The 15,106-nt window shown below is 44.8% G+C and overlaps 1 long non-coding RNA gene across 1 annotated transcript; it reads left to right on the top strand.

The window, feature by feature from the left end:
• Positions 1 to 3,087: 3,087 nt before the first annotated feature.
• LOC138949762 (uncharacterized) lies at positions 3,088 to 10,744 on the top strand. Its single transcript, XR_011450422.1, has 4 exons — positions 3,088 to 3,170; positions 5,504 to 5,565; positions 6,304 to 6,418; positions 9,688 to 10,744. It is a non-coding gene; the product is annotated as an uncharacterized lncRNA (long non-coding RNA).
• The last annotated feature ends 4,362 nt before the right edge of the window (positions 10,745 to 15,106 follow it).

The raw sequence follows: 15,106 nt of genomic DNA, 5'->3' as shown, positions 1-15,106 counted from the left end.
CTCCTGCGTGACAGTGGCTGGACAGACGTCCTTGTGCAGGCTGGTGTGACTACAGTTGGTACTGCAGACTCCTTCTTGTCAGCTGCTCATGTCACCAAGACTCGGCATGCTCATCAGCTTACAGTATGTGCCCTCTACCAACTGATGAATGCTGCCTATGAGCAATATCGTCTCTCATGCCAAGCTCTTGGGGAGAAGATCATGCCTGTGGATGAGTGGAAAGTCGTCATGGCGGAGAACAGTCCAACGTTTCACTTCTGGGCTTTGATCATGCAATTAGAAGTTCTTGTGCTTGCTTTTCTGTCTTCCGTGAGAAGTGGTGACTTCATGTTGTATCAGCAGTACATCGCGAAAATGGTGCCAGTGGTCTTTGCATTAGACCAGCATAACTATGTCTGTGCATGTGAATGACATGAAAAAAATCAGTGCCATTGAGTCTGTTAGCCATGAATTCCAACAAGGCCACTTTGTCCTGCAAAAGACTGGAAGGCCATTTTCAAGACTGGCACTGGATCATGCACATGAACAGAATAATGCGATTGTGAAAGGTGATGGTGGGGCCGTTGGCTTGACAGGTAATCCAGCTGCTTTGGGACGGTGGATGGTCAGTGGCCCTGAAGTTGCACGCGTCATCCATGAATTTCAACGGACCCTTAGCCCTCCTGAGAAAGACTCGGAGAAACTTGGCCATCATGAGCAAAGCTTGGCCTTCCAAGTGGATTTTGCTGACAACGTCACAAAAATCATTGATGTCATAAAGGAGGCGGGAAACCTTTTGCTGAGCGAACATGCGATTTCCTCACGGGCTCTTCAGAGCACTGAGATCATCAGTGCTGCGACGCATGAGGCCATGAAATCCATGTTGACGACCGGGATGCAGCAGTACACATCATTTGTGGAAGATAGGCTCAAGACAAAGACCAAGAAATTCTCTGACCCTATCAAGCGCAACAACATGGTCCTTATTGCTGGCACAAAACGGAAGAAGAAAGGCACTGAAACTTGCAAACTTTCCATCCTTAAAAAGAACAACAGTCTCTTTTCCAGGCTCTATATTGCATGCCAGACCCGCCCAGGAGGACTCGACGACTTCTTCCAGCATGAAAATCACAGTACCCCTCCATCACTTTCCTCTGAAGGACAAATAAGGCCGGGATTGAAATCACGCCTGATGGAATGCCTGGAGCAATTGTCACCGCCTGAAGCAGTGCGTTCTGATGCAGATGTTCTGATTTTGGATGGCGCTGCAATCGTGCACATGATTCGGCCTGGGGCAGCAAAGACATTTCGTGCATATGCAGAGGATGTGTTTTTGCCGCACATCACCCTCTTGCTGCAAACAGTTTCCCGCCTGGATGTGATATGGGATATGTACAGGACAGACAGCCTGAAGAAGACTGCAAGGGAGGTGAGGGGCAAGGGAAAGAGAACGCGTGTCACACCAACAGGCGCCATACCACCAACTGGCACACATTCCTCAGGGTAGATGACAACAAAACGGAGCTCTTTAAGTACCTGGCACAGTGTCTCCTGCGAATTCCCACTGAGAAGACCATTGTCACCACCCAGGGTTCTATTGCCATTTCCAATGTCCCTGTTGAGCTTAGTGCACTGTCTCCTTGCACCCATGAGGAAGCCGACAGTAGGATAATGACACACCTAGTGGATGCAGCAAAGGACAGCAAACACATCTTGCTTCGCACCACCGACACAGATGTTGTTGTCCTCGCCGTCGCCTCTGCATCACGCTATCCTGAACACGAAATTTGGGTGGCGATGTGTGTTGGCAAAGACTTCCGGCACATTCCTGCTCACCTTATTGCCAGGAACCTTGGTCCCACCAGATCATCCTGCCTTTCTCTTTTCCACAGTTTTTCTGGGTGCGACACTGTGTCATTTTTCAATGGCATCAGTAAGAAGAAGGCTTGGGAGGTGTGGAGTGTGTTCGATGATGTGACTGAAACTTTCCTTCGGCTGTCAACGCCTCCGTGTACCTTGACACCTGATGACAGAGCTGTGTTGGAGAGGTTTGTTGTGCTCCTCTACGACAAAGCTAGTAACTGCCTGGATGTCAACAGCGCCAGAAGACATCTCTTCATCAAGAAAACCAGGCAGATTGAAAACATTCCACCAACAAGCGATGTTCTGCTACAGCATATCAAAAGGGCAGTCTATCAAGGCAGCTACATTTGGGGCCAGGCAGAAAATCCCACACCTGCATTGCCTAATCCCTCTGAATGGGGTTGGAAAAACAATGACGGAGAGTGGCAACCCCTTTGGACCATCAGCCCTGAAGCATCTACAGCATGCCGCGAGCTTCTCAAGTGTGCCTGCAAGAAGTCATGCAGAACCCAACGCTGCAAATGCTGCAAAGCCGGACTACGGTGTACTGCCCTCTGCAATTGTGTGTGTGCATCTGCTAACAACCCCCAACACTAGGTAGATCAAGCTACATTGCTCTAAACTTCTTGTGTTCCTTCAGTTACGTTCCAGCATGTGCGTTTGCATGTATTCCTGTGGTTGTCATTTTGAAATTATGCTTTAAATAACCAACAAATATTCATATTTTAAGTGGCTCTGTATCAGAACTTAATAAGTTCAGAAAACTGCATCTCTGCCAATTTTGAGGGTTGTTGCACTACATGAACGCAAATCTACAATTTTAGACTTTTTTTTGTGGCAGCCATTTTGAACATTGCATTAAAATAATCTTTTAAACAAATTTATTTTGGTGGCCCTGTATCAGACCTTGACAAGTACATAAAACTGTACCTCCCTGCAAAATTTGGTGCTTGTAGCATCAACTGAACATAAATTAATAATTTTGGTAAATTACATGTGGCGGCCATTTTGAAATTGTATTAAAAAACACCTTTAAACTAGTTTTTCACGATGGCCCTGTATCAGAGTTTGATAAATACATAAAACTGCCTGTCTCTGCCAATTTTGGTGTTTGTTGCATGGAGTGCACAATGAGGCTGTTTTGTGTAACGTACAAGGGCCGCTATTTGATCTGTAGAAGAGTTAAAGCAGAAAAGTGTGACAGCTTCTTTTCCAGATGTGTATATTACTGCCGTTGTTTGTTGCAGAACATGCCACATCTCTGTGCAAATCCTATTCTGATGCTTTCCACAAGCTGCAGGAGGAATTCAGGAACCAGAGTTTGAGAGGTCAGTGCAGGATTATCACGCGTACACAGGGATCGCGTTTACGCACGATTTTTGCGTATTTGACGCATTTTAAAAGTTGCTGACGCGTTTTTTTCGCCGCGCCGCGTAAGCCATACGCAAAAATATTGTAACTTTTTCTTGTCTTCACGCAGCGCTTTTGCTCTGACTTAATAATCACCCGATCCTGAAACTGACTATAGGGCTTGAGAAGTGACGACACACATGAAATCTGCGGGTCAAAACTAAAGTCCGTTTCTGTTTGCATCGAAGTATAGGAAACGAACGTAACGAGGGTAGTACCAGATAATGTCTTGTCGGATAATGAAACAGACATTAGCAGCTCTCCCATCTCGCGCTTCCAAAAGGCGGAAAGTGTGTCTAGTCGTATTAGAGCGGGAAACAAACTCGCAAGGCCCGAAGGTTGGAGACAGCAGGGGTGTTATTCGACAGGCGTGCGCGGAGTTCGACAGGAAAACTCGACGTATTTAGGTAAGGAGTGTCTTTAAGTCTTTCGTGCGTGTTTTGTTTGTGTCTGTACGTGTTTTCGTAGTACGCAAAAATATTGGTCCGTGACGCGTTTTTTTCGTTACGTTGCGTATGACTTACGCGTTTTTTAAAAAGCTAGCGCGATCCCTGGTACAGAAAACATTGTGTTCAGTATATGTTAGTTTTGTATCAAAGCATTCCGAACAGAAAATACTATAAGTTTCTGTGAAGCAAACTAGACACGGAAGAGATTGATATCAGACAATGGTCAGTTTGCATGCACTCTTCCTTGGGATCAAAGAGAAAAAGGCTTAGAAAGAGAATGACATGTACCGTATTTGACGGATTACAAGACGCACCGTTTTAGAAGCCGCACCCCCGACTTTTAAAAAAAAAAAATTGGGACGAGCCACGTATAGGCCGCGTCACTATAATTAGCCGCCGTCGAAAAAAATATAATCAGATCGTGTCAATCAATCAAAACAACCAGGCAAACGAAAGTACGGTATTTGGCGAAATCGGCTCCGAGAATAAACAAGTGAAACAAAGAAGAAAAGTGAAAACGTTTAAAGAAAAATATCACACACACAATTTGTAACCAACACACACATGTAGTCCCGCCCAGAATAAGCTTTTTTGGGATGATTTACAACTTTTGCGCACATTTCGAGCAGACGAAAACACAACATGGCGGCTCTCGCTCCTCCAACTATCGCGAGACACAAAAAAACGAAATCTCGCGCGCGCGAGATCCTGATACATCCGGTGTTTCTCTGTACGCTTGTCACAACGACTTGTTGACAAACGAAGATTCGCGAAAGAAAGAGAAAAGCGCCGAGTCTTGAGTAGAGAGCTAATAAAGTACCGGTAATCGCTAATCGAGCGAAATGAAAATCCGCGCCGACTTCCATTAGGTGAATGCTATTCAAGTTTAGGTAATGTTTTAGCCGCATCTTTTTATGCGCCGCAATGCATTTTTTGTTGAAAAAAAGTCGCGGCTTGTAGTCCGTCAAATACGGTATAAGCTGATGCGTTATTTGGAACAATACAGAAAAAGGAAGGAGAGGGTCTACGTAGTTACGTTTGTTTAGTGCTAACTTTTTTAAGACAGCTTGGTGTTGTTGGTTTCTTTTTGTAAAATAAAACTAACTTAGCTAAAAGGCGGCTGGGTCGACGTAGTATATGTTGTGAATGTTTGGTTTTGTCTATGATATTGGTAACATTTCTTCTTTTTTTTTCAGATTTATTATTTGTTGTTCACTGTTTGGTAGTACTTTGAAATCCATGTTCATGTACTGCATGCAATAAATGAGCAGAAGTTGAGACTTAATTACATTTTCTTTAATATTTGTTTGTTCATGTTATGTACATGTACCCATCTTGCTGTCACAGTGTGTATAATGATGGAGGCTGCTTGTTCAAACAATATAAGGAGTGTTGTAAGGGCGGGGATGTAGCTCAGTCGGTAGCGCGCTGGATTTGTATCCAGTTGGCCGCTGTCAGCGTGAGTTCGTCCCCACGTTCGGCGAGAGATTTATTTCTCAGAGTCAACTTTGTGTGCAGACTTTCCTCGGTGTCCAAACACCCCCGTGTGTACACGCAAGCACAAGACCAAGTGCGCACGAAAAAGATCCTGTAATCCATGTCAGAGTTCGGTGGGTTATAGAAACACGAAAATATCCAGCATGCTTCCTCCGAAAACGGCGTATGGCTGCCTAAATGGCGGGGTAAAAAACGGTCAGACACGTAAAATTCCACTCGTGCAAAAAACACGAGTGTACGTGGGAGTTTCAGCCCACGAACGCAGAAGAAGAAGGAGTGTTGTACATTGTGTTACTATGTTGCAGTGTCCAAGCTGGAGTCGGTGCAGTGGAGAGTGGACTACATCCTGAGCTCCAGTGAATTGAAGGTATTGCTTTGATTTTTATTAAAACCTTCTTTTCTGCTACAGAGGTTGGGGGTAGGGAGAGAAGTCTATGCGTTTGTGTGTAAGAGAGAGAGAGAGAGAGAGAGAGAGAGAGAGAGAGAGAGAGGGAGAGGAAAGAGGGAGATGTATGGGTGTTAGCATCGACTCTACTGCATCGTCCTAGCTTATGTCACAAAGAACTTGACCTGCAAGACTGGCTTTCAAAACAAAAACCAAAAAATGAGAACAAATGACAACTAGAGAGAGAGCTCAGCGTATATCGTGAGTTACTTTATGCACTATATTTGGTGTGTGTGTGTGTGTGTGTGTGTGTGTGTGTGTGTGTGTGTGTGTGTGTGTGTGTGTGTGTGATGATACTCATTTGTATGTTTATATTTTCCTCAATTTTTTTCTGGATTGGACTGCTTCTTGTATGCATACCTTTAGAAAGAATTACAATGTACATGTACTTGCTTTGAAAACATAGGCAATGTTTTTTGAACATGCATTACGCTTTGTGAACATTGAAAGTGCTTTGTGAATATTTAATTGTTGTGGGAACATTGACAATGCTTTGTGCAGAACATGCTTTTTGAACAATGATAAGCCAAAGTGAAAATTCATAATGATTTCTAACATTAATGATGCTTTTTAAACAATGATTATCCCAAGTGAAAATTAATAATGCTTTGTGAACAATGGCAATGCTTTATAAATATATGGTGAATTGTATGCCCACAGGACGTGAGTGAGCCGAGCGTACAGGTGAAACTGCAGGTGAAAAACCCAGACAATGGAGACGTGAAACCTGTCGCCTTTACAGTCAGCGCTGCAAAGTTCAGAGTCCTCTTGAATGGTGAGTGTGTGTTTTATCCTGGTTTCTTCTTGGTTTTGTGTCGAGGAGAGAGGTGGCTCCAGGTTTCAGATCGGCACGGTTGGCCTAGTGGTAAGGCATCCGCCCCGTGATTGGGAGGTCGTGGGTTCGAGCCCCGGCCGGGTCATACCTAAGACTTTAAAATTGGCAATCTAGTGGCTGCTCCGCCTGGCGTCTGGCATTATGGGGTTAAGTGCTAGGACTGGTTGGTCCGGTGTCAGAATAATGTGACTGGGTGAGACATGAAGCCTGTGCTGCGACTTCTGTCTTGTGTGTGGCGCACGTTAAATGTCAAAGCAGCACCGCCCTGATATGGCCCTTCGTGGTCGGCTGGGCGTTAAGCAAAACAAACAAACAAACAAATCCAGGTTTCAGAGTCCTTTTGAATGGTCAGTGTGTGTTTTATCCTTGTTTCTACTTGGAGATCAATTAACCAAAGGGAAGTAAGCGCTCTCAATGCATACGACATGTGTAATGGAGTAAGCGAGAGTTATACGGAACCAATCTCCTGGCACCTGAGAGAATAACAAGCATTGAAAAAAACAAGCGACTTTCATCCTCATTGCTTACTTCCCTTTGGTTATTAGATCTCCAAATAGCGCTCTGCCTCGATCATTTGTTTAAGATTCTCTTGTTTCTTCTTGGTTTTGTGTTGAGGAGAGAGGTGGCTCCAGGTTTCAGAGTCCTCTTGAGTGGTCATTGTGTTTTTTTTGCCCTTGTTCATATTCCTTCTTGGTTTTGTGTTGAGGAGAGAGGTGGCTCCAGGCTCCAGGTTACAGAGAATTCAGGATGTGTGTGGGGGAGAGGGGAGGGGAGGGGGGTTATATTTAAAGTTCTGGTGTGTGTGCGATTGTATGTGCATGTTTTTTTAATGTAAAACCCAAATTGGATTCAAAATCTTCTGCAGTTCTGTGTTTGTGTGTGTGTGTGTGCGAGGAGGGGATTGTGTGTTATTTTTTATTTTTTATATTTTTTAACCAAGTTTAGCTAAACAGAGGATTGAAAGTGTGGGACATTTTCCAGCATTAGACGAAATACGGGTGAATGGGAGTCAAAGCTCATGGTGTTTGAGTGCGAGTTTTCCTGCCTTTTTTCTGTGAAAATTAAACCGCAACAGAGACTAACACTTCACCGAAGGAGAGGATAGTCCATTGTGTTTTTGTTTTTTGTACAAGCGGGAGAGGAAGGTTGGATGTGTGCTCATGAGTGGTTCCGCACATGTTGGTATCTGTGACAATCAAAACCATAGTCCTTCCTGTGAGGACATTCAATATTAAAAAAAACCAACTCGTGTAAATCTGGTACACCACAGCAAGCCATGTAGTATTCTTTTTATCTTACATACTGTACTTACATGTATTTTACTCAAAACGTCCCGCAGTGGAGGTGTCCAAATTGAAGACGCTTCTTTTGGAACCTCATCTATTGCAAAACCTCGTGCACTCTTTGATGTCAAAGCAAAGACAGTAGCGTGACGTGAACGTTATAAAACTTCTACCTGGAGAAACAGCATAGCGTAAAAGGGTTTCCATAATGACGTTTGTCTCAGTGACTCTGGCATCATAAGCAATCGAAAAGCAGGTCCCTTCAAAACCAGTTTGACATGACCTCATCTACATGATATACACACATGTGGTTTGAACGATATTAACAGCTATTGTGTTTTCAGCGTAGCAATAGGGCCCGATATTTAGACGAGACAAGTATAATGCCGACGAGTCGCATTATAATTGTTCGAGTCTAAATATCGGACCCTATTGCTACGATGAAAACACAATAGCGTTTATATAGCTATTCTGACATTAAATTATGTGTTAAAATCATGGTTTTGTCAGCAACAAGTACCAGAATGGTCCATGTCGTTGATTGCAGACGACGGTTCCCTTTCCGCATGAAGCCACAGAAATAACCGAACATTGAAAAACCCACTGACATGTATTATGGAGAAAACTCGAGATAACCGGATGTTTAGCATTACGTCAATATGCTAGGAATTATATGACGTCATGACGTATCATGCTTTCCTACACCGCCCTGATATGGCCCTTCGTGGTCGGCTGGGCGTTAAGCAAACAAACAAACAAATGCTTGCCTACGTAGATTGTATGTTCGAAAGTCTGACTTCTGTTGGGAATTCGCGTGGTGAAGACTGCGGTAAATCTGTAGATGATAAGAGAACAAGGATTGTCTCAGAAGAAACGACTAAATGTTTCAGACCGGTAACTTCATTTCAACATTGCACTGTACAATGGACGTTCTATGTGACAGGAGGGTTTGCTGATTTTGTGTTTAACATTGGAGAGATAGGTCGCTTCAGATTGCAGCTTCTGGAAATTTGCAAGGTTTGTTGCCTGTTAAAGAACTGGATTTTACACGTAATGTATGTCATGTACAGTAAGCAACAACAAAAACACACACAAAGCAAATGGCATCGTCTGTTGACTTGTCACATAAACAAACCTGGCGAGGTATGCGTGTACTTTATACACGTGGAAGAAACCGGAACCATGCGTCTTTGTTATTGCCAATATGCTTTTGGATATTGGCAAAAATGGCCGACTTCCGTAGCATTATGCTTTGATGATCGGAAAAGGGATGTGTGAGACCATCCAATCACAGCCTCCGAATTCCCCCACCTGTCCATCAGAATAGCTATATTGTTATCTAATGAGTGGTCTCACTCACGTATGTAAGATAAAGTTTGTTTGACCATCTCAGAGCTGGCCAGGCTTTTCAGGCTTTTACACAGGATTAAAGAACATCCCTCCACGTGGACACATACCAACAATCAACAGCCTGTACGCCGTGCAGAGTGGGATTTGTTTTAGGAATTCATTTCTTAAAAGCCACCAAGTGTCAATCTACAAAAATAACTCATAAAATATTTCAACTCTGCACAGGAAGCAGCCAAGGCATTGATTTTCGGTATGTGTCCAAGTGGTCTTATCCCAGGTAAAGCCTGGACACATCTGAGATGGTTTCTTTCTTTATTTGGTGTTTCTTCTTCTTCTTTGTCGTTCGCTATTTGGTGTTTTACATCGTTTTCAACCACGAAGGTTATATCGCGACGGATCTGAGATGGTGATGGAACCAAATTGTTGACATGGGGCGGAGTGTGCCTTGAATGTTCTTGGCATGACTTGTGGTTTTTGGCAGTGCATGGTGAGCTTTCAGTTGCTGTACAAGGAATGAATGACAGAGAAATAGCCGCGTTTGAATTAAATCAAAATGTTTCTCTTGTTTTGTTTCAGAATTGCGACAAGCCGGTAGCATGATGGAAAACCTCAAGTCTTAAAATGGTGCTGCATGTTTGTCTTTGAGTGTGTGAACTGATGTGTGCAAGTGTGTAAGAACGTGCGTGTGTGTGTGTGTGTGTGTGTGTGTGTGTGTGTGTATTCATGGGTGTATATGAGAGAGAGAGTTATTGTGCTGCAATATGTCAAATTAGAATATGTGCATAAACAAGTCCAGAATTGGACTAAAGGCATAACGCTCTGATGGGTTTTTTTCTGAAAGACTTGCATTGAACTTATGAGTATACATTTCTTGTGTATTTGCTTGTATTATTTACTTGTATTTCCATGGATGATAATCATGATTATAATATAAAATTTCAAAAATAAATTTTGATTTAATTAATATACTTACCAACTCACATAGATAGCATTAACTTCAGTTAAAGTGCTAGGACACTGAACTACGCTTCACCCCAAAGGGGAAGCAACCCCCTAAAAAAGAACGGCATTGACCTATAACCCAAGCTATACAAGAGTCGAGGTCATACCGTCACGTGACCTATCACGCGTGACTCGACCGCCGCCGTGCTGGAAACTCACTCCTACTGAAGTGATCTGTTCATTTTTAGGGAAACCCTAAGCAAAACTTCGTTTTGTGATAAGACATGGAAACACTCTTACATGGCAACGTGGGAAAATAACTCTGAAACAAAAACCGTATGCCATACAAGGCATGGTCCTTGATGGTTATTTACACTACCGGTGTACTGCGCCTGCGCAGGATGTATACCGGTGAAACCCATTCCGTATTGAAACATATAACCCCTTAAAAAAATTTGCGGGGCAGGCCGGGAGGGAATCCAATATGTGAGTTGGTAAGTATATTAATTAAATCAAAATTTATTTTTGAAATTTTATATTAAATTACATATTCTTACGCAACTCACATAGATAGCAGATTGCTAATTTAGGTGGTGGGCAAATGAACTCACAGTTAACATCTTGCAAGTATCTGGCCTGTAGCTACAAAAGCTGGCAAACCGAAATTAATGTTCTGCCGAGCACCAGATACGTTCCCAGGAAAACATAAAAAGACATCTTCTGCGGAAGATGTCTAGTAGATGTGTATTAAAATAGCGGGTACTTAAAATACCCCGCCGATAGAAAACTCATGACTATGTCCTTGAACGGTCAATGAGCTGCATTCATGACTTATGTAAGTCTCTCAGACTTGAGAACAGATAAAGAAGAGGCCTACACTCTGACCTCTTGAGCCCGTGCTGCCTGAAAAGGGAGGACTGACTGCCCCCCCCCCCCCTTTTCCCTGCCACCACTGTAGGCATTGCCTAATCAATGTGGCAGTCCATTTAGCTAAGGTTGACTTCACTAAATCATTGCCTCTAGAAAAGTTGATGGAAATAAACAAAAGCCTTTGTTCTGGTGATCTAAACAGATCAGTTTGTTTGTTTATTTGTTGCTTAACGTCCAGCCGACTACACAGAGCCATATCAGGACGAGGAAGGAGGGGATGAAGGGGGCCACTTGTCAAGCGAGTCAGAAATATATTTAAACTCGAAATGTACAATTGTTAAATATGGCTCTAGCAGAGCCAAAATATTGCAAATTGGTAGAATTGTATTATCGGATCTGGTTACCCCTGTTTCTGCTTATTTGTCAGAAATTTTGAATTAAACCTAAGCGCTATAGATCAGTCTTTCTCCAAAGAGATGTCTAAAGCAAAAACCAGACAGAAAATGCACTTACTCGCACTTCTCTCAGAAGCTACTAGAGTAAGTATGACGGCTTCCCGTATTTAGAATAACAAGGCTAATTTGTCAAGGATTAAACAATCCGAACTCAAAAACTCCGAAACTAGGAGCAAATCCCAAGCCGGGACTGGAGATTTGCTTTCAGCCAACCAAAGGGAGGTTCCCTTAATCACGCTGGTTAAAAAGAACCCAAGTGAAAAAATGTTTTGCGACCTAGCTGTGTCAGTGCAACTGATATCGCATAAAGTCTTAATTCAGAGACGTGGGAGAAAATTCGGAAAGCCAGGATAGGTGGTTCGCCACCCGCATTGAACGGAGAGAAGTGGGGTTCTTTAAAAGTACGCCAATTGTTCCAAGCCAGTCAAAGTGAAACAAAAACGAAGACGCTGAACCCCTATGGAATCTCTAGACCAAATCCAGAGATGAGGCAGAAGCCCCTGAGCGTCTCGATGATTCCCGTACAGTAGACACCCGTGTGGCTTGAGTGTAAAAAACGGCGCCTTCTTGCCAGCCTAAAGGCCTGGCAAACAAGATTGAATGGGCCCATAATGTGAGACCAACAGGCCGCTCAAAGTAGAATCGAGAGTATTATCCGGGAACGGGGAGACGAACATTTAGCAGAAGGTGATAGTACCGAGAGGCAAAACTTCTATCAGCGGCTTCTCCAAATTCACCAGAAGGAGTAGAAGCGCATAGCGAGATAGAGTCCGATCCAAGTGGACATTCCTGGCCGACCGACTAGAGTCTGCCAAGCCATAGAGCCTCTCAGAAGGTACTTCACTGCTAATAAGAATTCGTGGTGGTAAAAACCACATCAAAACCTCGCATGCTCGCTGTGGCAGTGATAGGGAGCGAGATGCCACCCCCTGCTTCTCGTGATAAAAGACCACTGTGATGTTGTCCGATTGAATCAACACCTGTTCTCCCCTGACAAGGGGAAAGAATTCCACAAGAGACAGAACTGCTTCGCTGGTGGAGAGAGAACCAACGGGAACGCCCTGTAAGAGCAGTGGTGTGAGAATCCAAAGATTGGTTGTGTCTGTGAACCAGTCAAGAAAAGACACTAACAGTAACATGTTCCGGCTCTTCATTTGATTGCTTATCAAACGAAACCAGAGCCCTGAAGAACTGAATTAAATAAAAAGTAGCCACTTCCGATCCATTTTGTATATCCAAAGGTGGAAGTAAACATAGGCACGATCTATATAAGTGACCCAAAAGGAAGGGCCCCAGTGCCTCCCTCAATAAAGTGAGAGTTCTAATCGCCCCTCCAGCCGCTGTGGGAAAACACAGAGGCAGAGAGAAGAACGCTAAGACTCCAGTTGACAAGTGCCAAGAGTATGCAAGAAAGCGTGCTATTGTTTGCCCACTGAACCCTACCGCTAAATCGCCTCGAGGAGATAAAGTGGTGGGTATTTGGCAACGTGCCACACCGAGAAGAAGATAAAACCCAAAGCTGAGAACGGCCAGCTTAGCGCTTTTCTCTGATAAGAAAAGCCGAGGCGTGCCGTGGGCTTTTCCTTTTGCTGTGAGATTCTCTCTGTTAAAGAGTCCGCGTGCAAAGAGGAGGATTCGCAAAGAAAAACCCTCGAGCAAGGAAGAGATTTAAGTCTCACCGACAGAACAATACTGTCGGCCGAGGCCTTTTCCCAGAAGAACAGCAAAGCTAAGCCCTTTGAATATGTGTCCCGACAGAACACAAAGGCATCCCATCCCGTGAGTACGAAACCGCACAAGGGAAAGAATGAATCAAAATCTTGCACCAAGACGATAATAGAAAGAAGTGCGGCCACGATCTTCCACAGCCAGGAGATCATTGTTCTTGAAAACAGACAGTTTCTCCTTGCTATGAACATTAAAGATGTATGATCGACAAGTACGGTGCAACCGGAAGCGGTTCCGTAGTACGAAGAAAAGAATAAACTAAGTTCTTAGGCTTGGTGTAACCTAGGCCTACGGATATCGCTCAGCGAGTGAAGCGTTACTTGCGCGGGTGACGCAAGCGAAAGCAACGCCGCATCGCTGCCCACAAAGGAAGTGATGGAAAAGGAGAAACATATGAGAAAACTTCCGCAAGTTCAATTCTAGAGCCAGACAAGAAAGCGTCCCTGCGTGTGTAAGCCGCATGTGCGTACAACCGTGCCGCGACTGACATTTGTTCGGCTGAAACCTTAGCCAAAGAGGCCAGGAGTATGAGGACGTCTTTCACGCTAGCGTCGTTTCGAAAATCGAAATGATTCAACAACACCGCGACCGACCGCGAAAGAGATCGAAGAAGTGTCTCTGAAAGAGACGCAAGTTCCAACGAGTGTCTTCCCGTCTCCCCCAAACCAAGTAATGCGCCTTCAGAGTAAGCGCAAGCTTTGTCCAACGATAGACATCCTCCCTGAGATTAGCCAACTCCGGAGTGACCGGAAGCGGTGCACCCGGCAAAGCGTAAGTCTCAATAAGACTGTGATGACGACGGGAGAGAGCAAACTTGCGTGAATGAAACGAAGTGCTCGCTTCCGTAACTGGTCTGAGGCAAGCCATGGCTGAGCAGCATCAGGAGCCTGACCGTGTGCAGCCAGTAAAGGCACAGTATCCACAGGCAAGCTATTCTCAGAACCCGAAGTTCTAGCCAGCACCTTGGAAAGTTCGCAAGCAACAGAAGGAGACTCGCTAAAACGATATCCCTGAACTTCCGTTAAAGCAGGGCGGAAATCACACACCACTGAGGGTGGTGGTGCCGCAGAGCTTGTCATAGCTGTCACCCCTTCAGCGAAGTACTTGGCAGACACCTGAGCTGCAGTAACCATAGCTGGTTTAAGTTAGAGTGACAACTTGCCATCAACTTCCTCCTCAGAAACTGAGTGAGAATCATCGAACTCCGAATCTGCTGAGGCTGGACCGTGAAAGTCGCTGTGACTAGCTGCGTCACTAAAACGATCCACCACAGGCGAGGCTGATTGCAAAACAGAAGAACCGTGCAAAGCCTGCCCGAAAGCAGCTTCCTGCCCAAAAGGAGGAAGTTGAGACATGTACACATTCACCGAGACATAAAAGTCTGCCCGTGAGTACATCTGTCTCGTTGTCCGGTGTCAACCCCCCGTGAGTTCCGCTTGCTAAGAGCGATAGCCTCCGGGGAGTCGAACTTTCACCCCCCGGCCGTGGCGGGGGGGCTACTAGTTCCGGCCCAACTTGTTGTCCGGTGTTGACCCCCCGAGTTCCGCTTGCTAAGAGCGATAGCCTCGGGAAAGTCAAACTTTCACCCCCCAGCCGCGGCGGGGGGGCTACTAGTTCCGGCCCAACTTGTTGTCCGGTGTTGACCCCCCGAGTTCCGCTTGCTAAGAGCGATAGCCTCGGGAAAGTCAAACTTTCACCCCCCAGCCGCGGCGGGGGGGCTACTAGTTCCGGCCCAACTGGAACACTTTCACCAGAGAATTTGGCTACCGGTGAACCTGACTAACCTGTAGAGCGTGAACGCTCCTCGTATGAAGTAAACACACTCCTCTGCGTGCACGTCAGCCGAAGTGACTGTGCATGAAGGCGGAACCTCGATGCGTGACAACAAACTGCGTCGCCCACTCCCGCCGGGAGCGAGCGCAAACTCGACGAATGGCAACATGTAATACATTTGGGTCGAAAACATCTCAAAAAGGGAAGAAAAACTATCTTAAACACAA

This window comes from Littorina saxatilis, linkage group LG16 (genome assembly GCF_037325665.1).
Source record: "Littorina saxatilis isolate snail1 linkage group LG16, US_GU_Lsax_2.0, whole genome shotgun sequence".
Classification (NCBI taxonomy): Eukaryota; Metazoa; Mollusca; class Gastropoda; order Littorinimorpha; family Littorinidae; genus Littorina; species Littorina saxatilis.
Note: the sequence above shows the minus strand (reverse complement) of the source record. Positions and strands in the feature narration are given on the sequence as shown.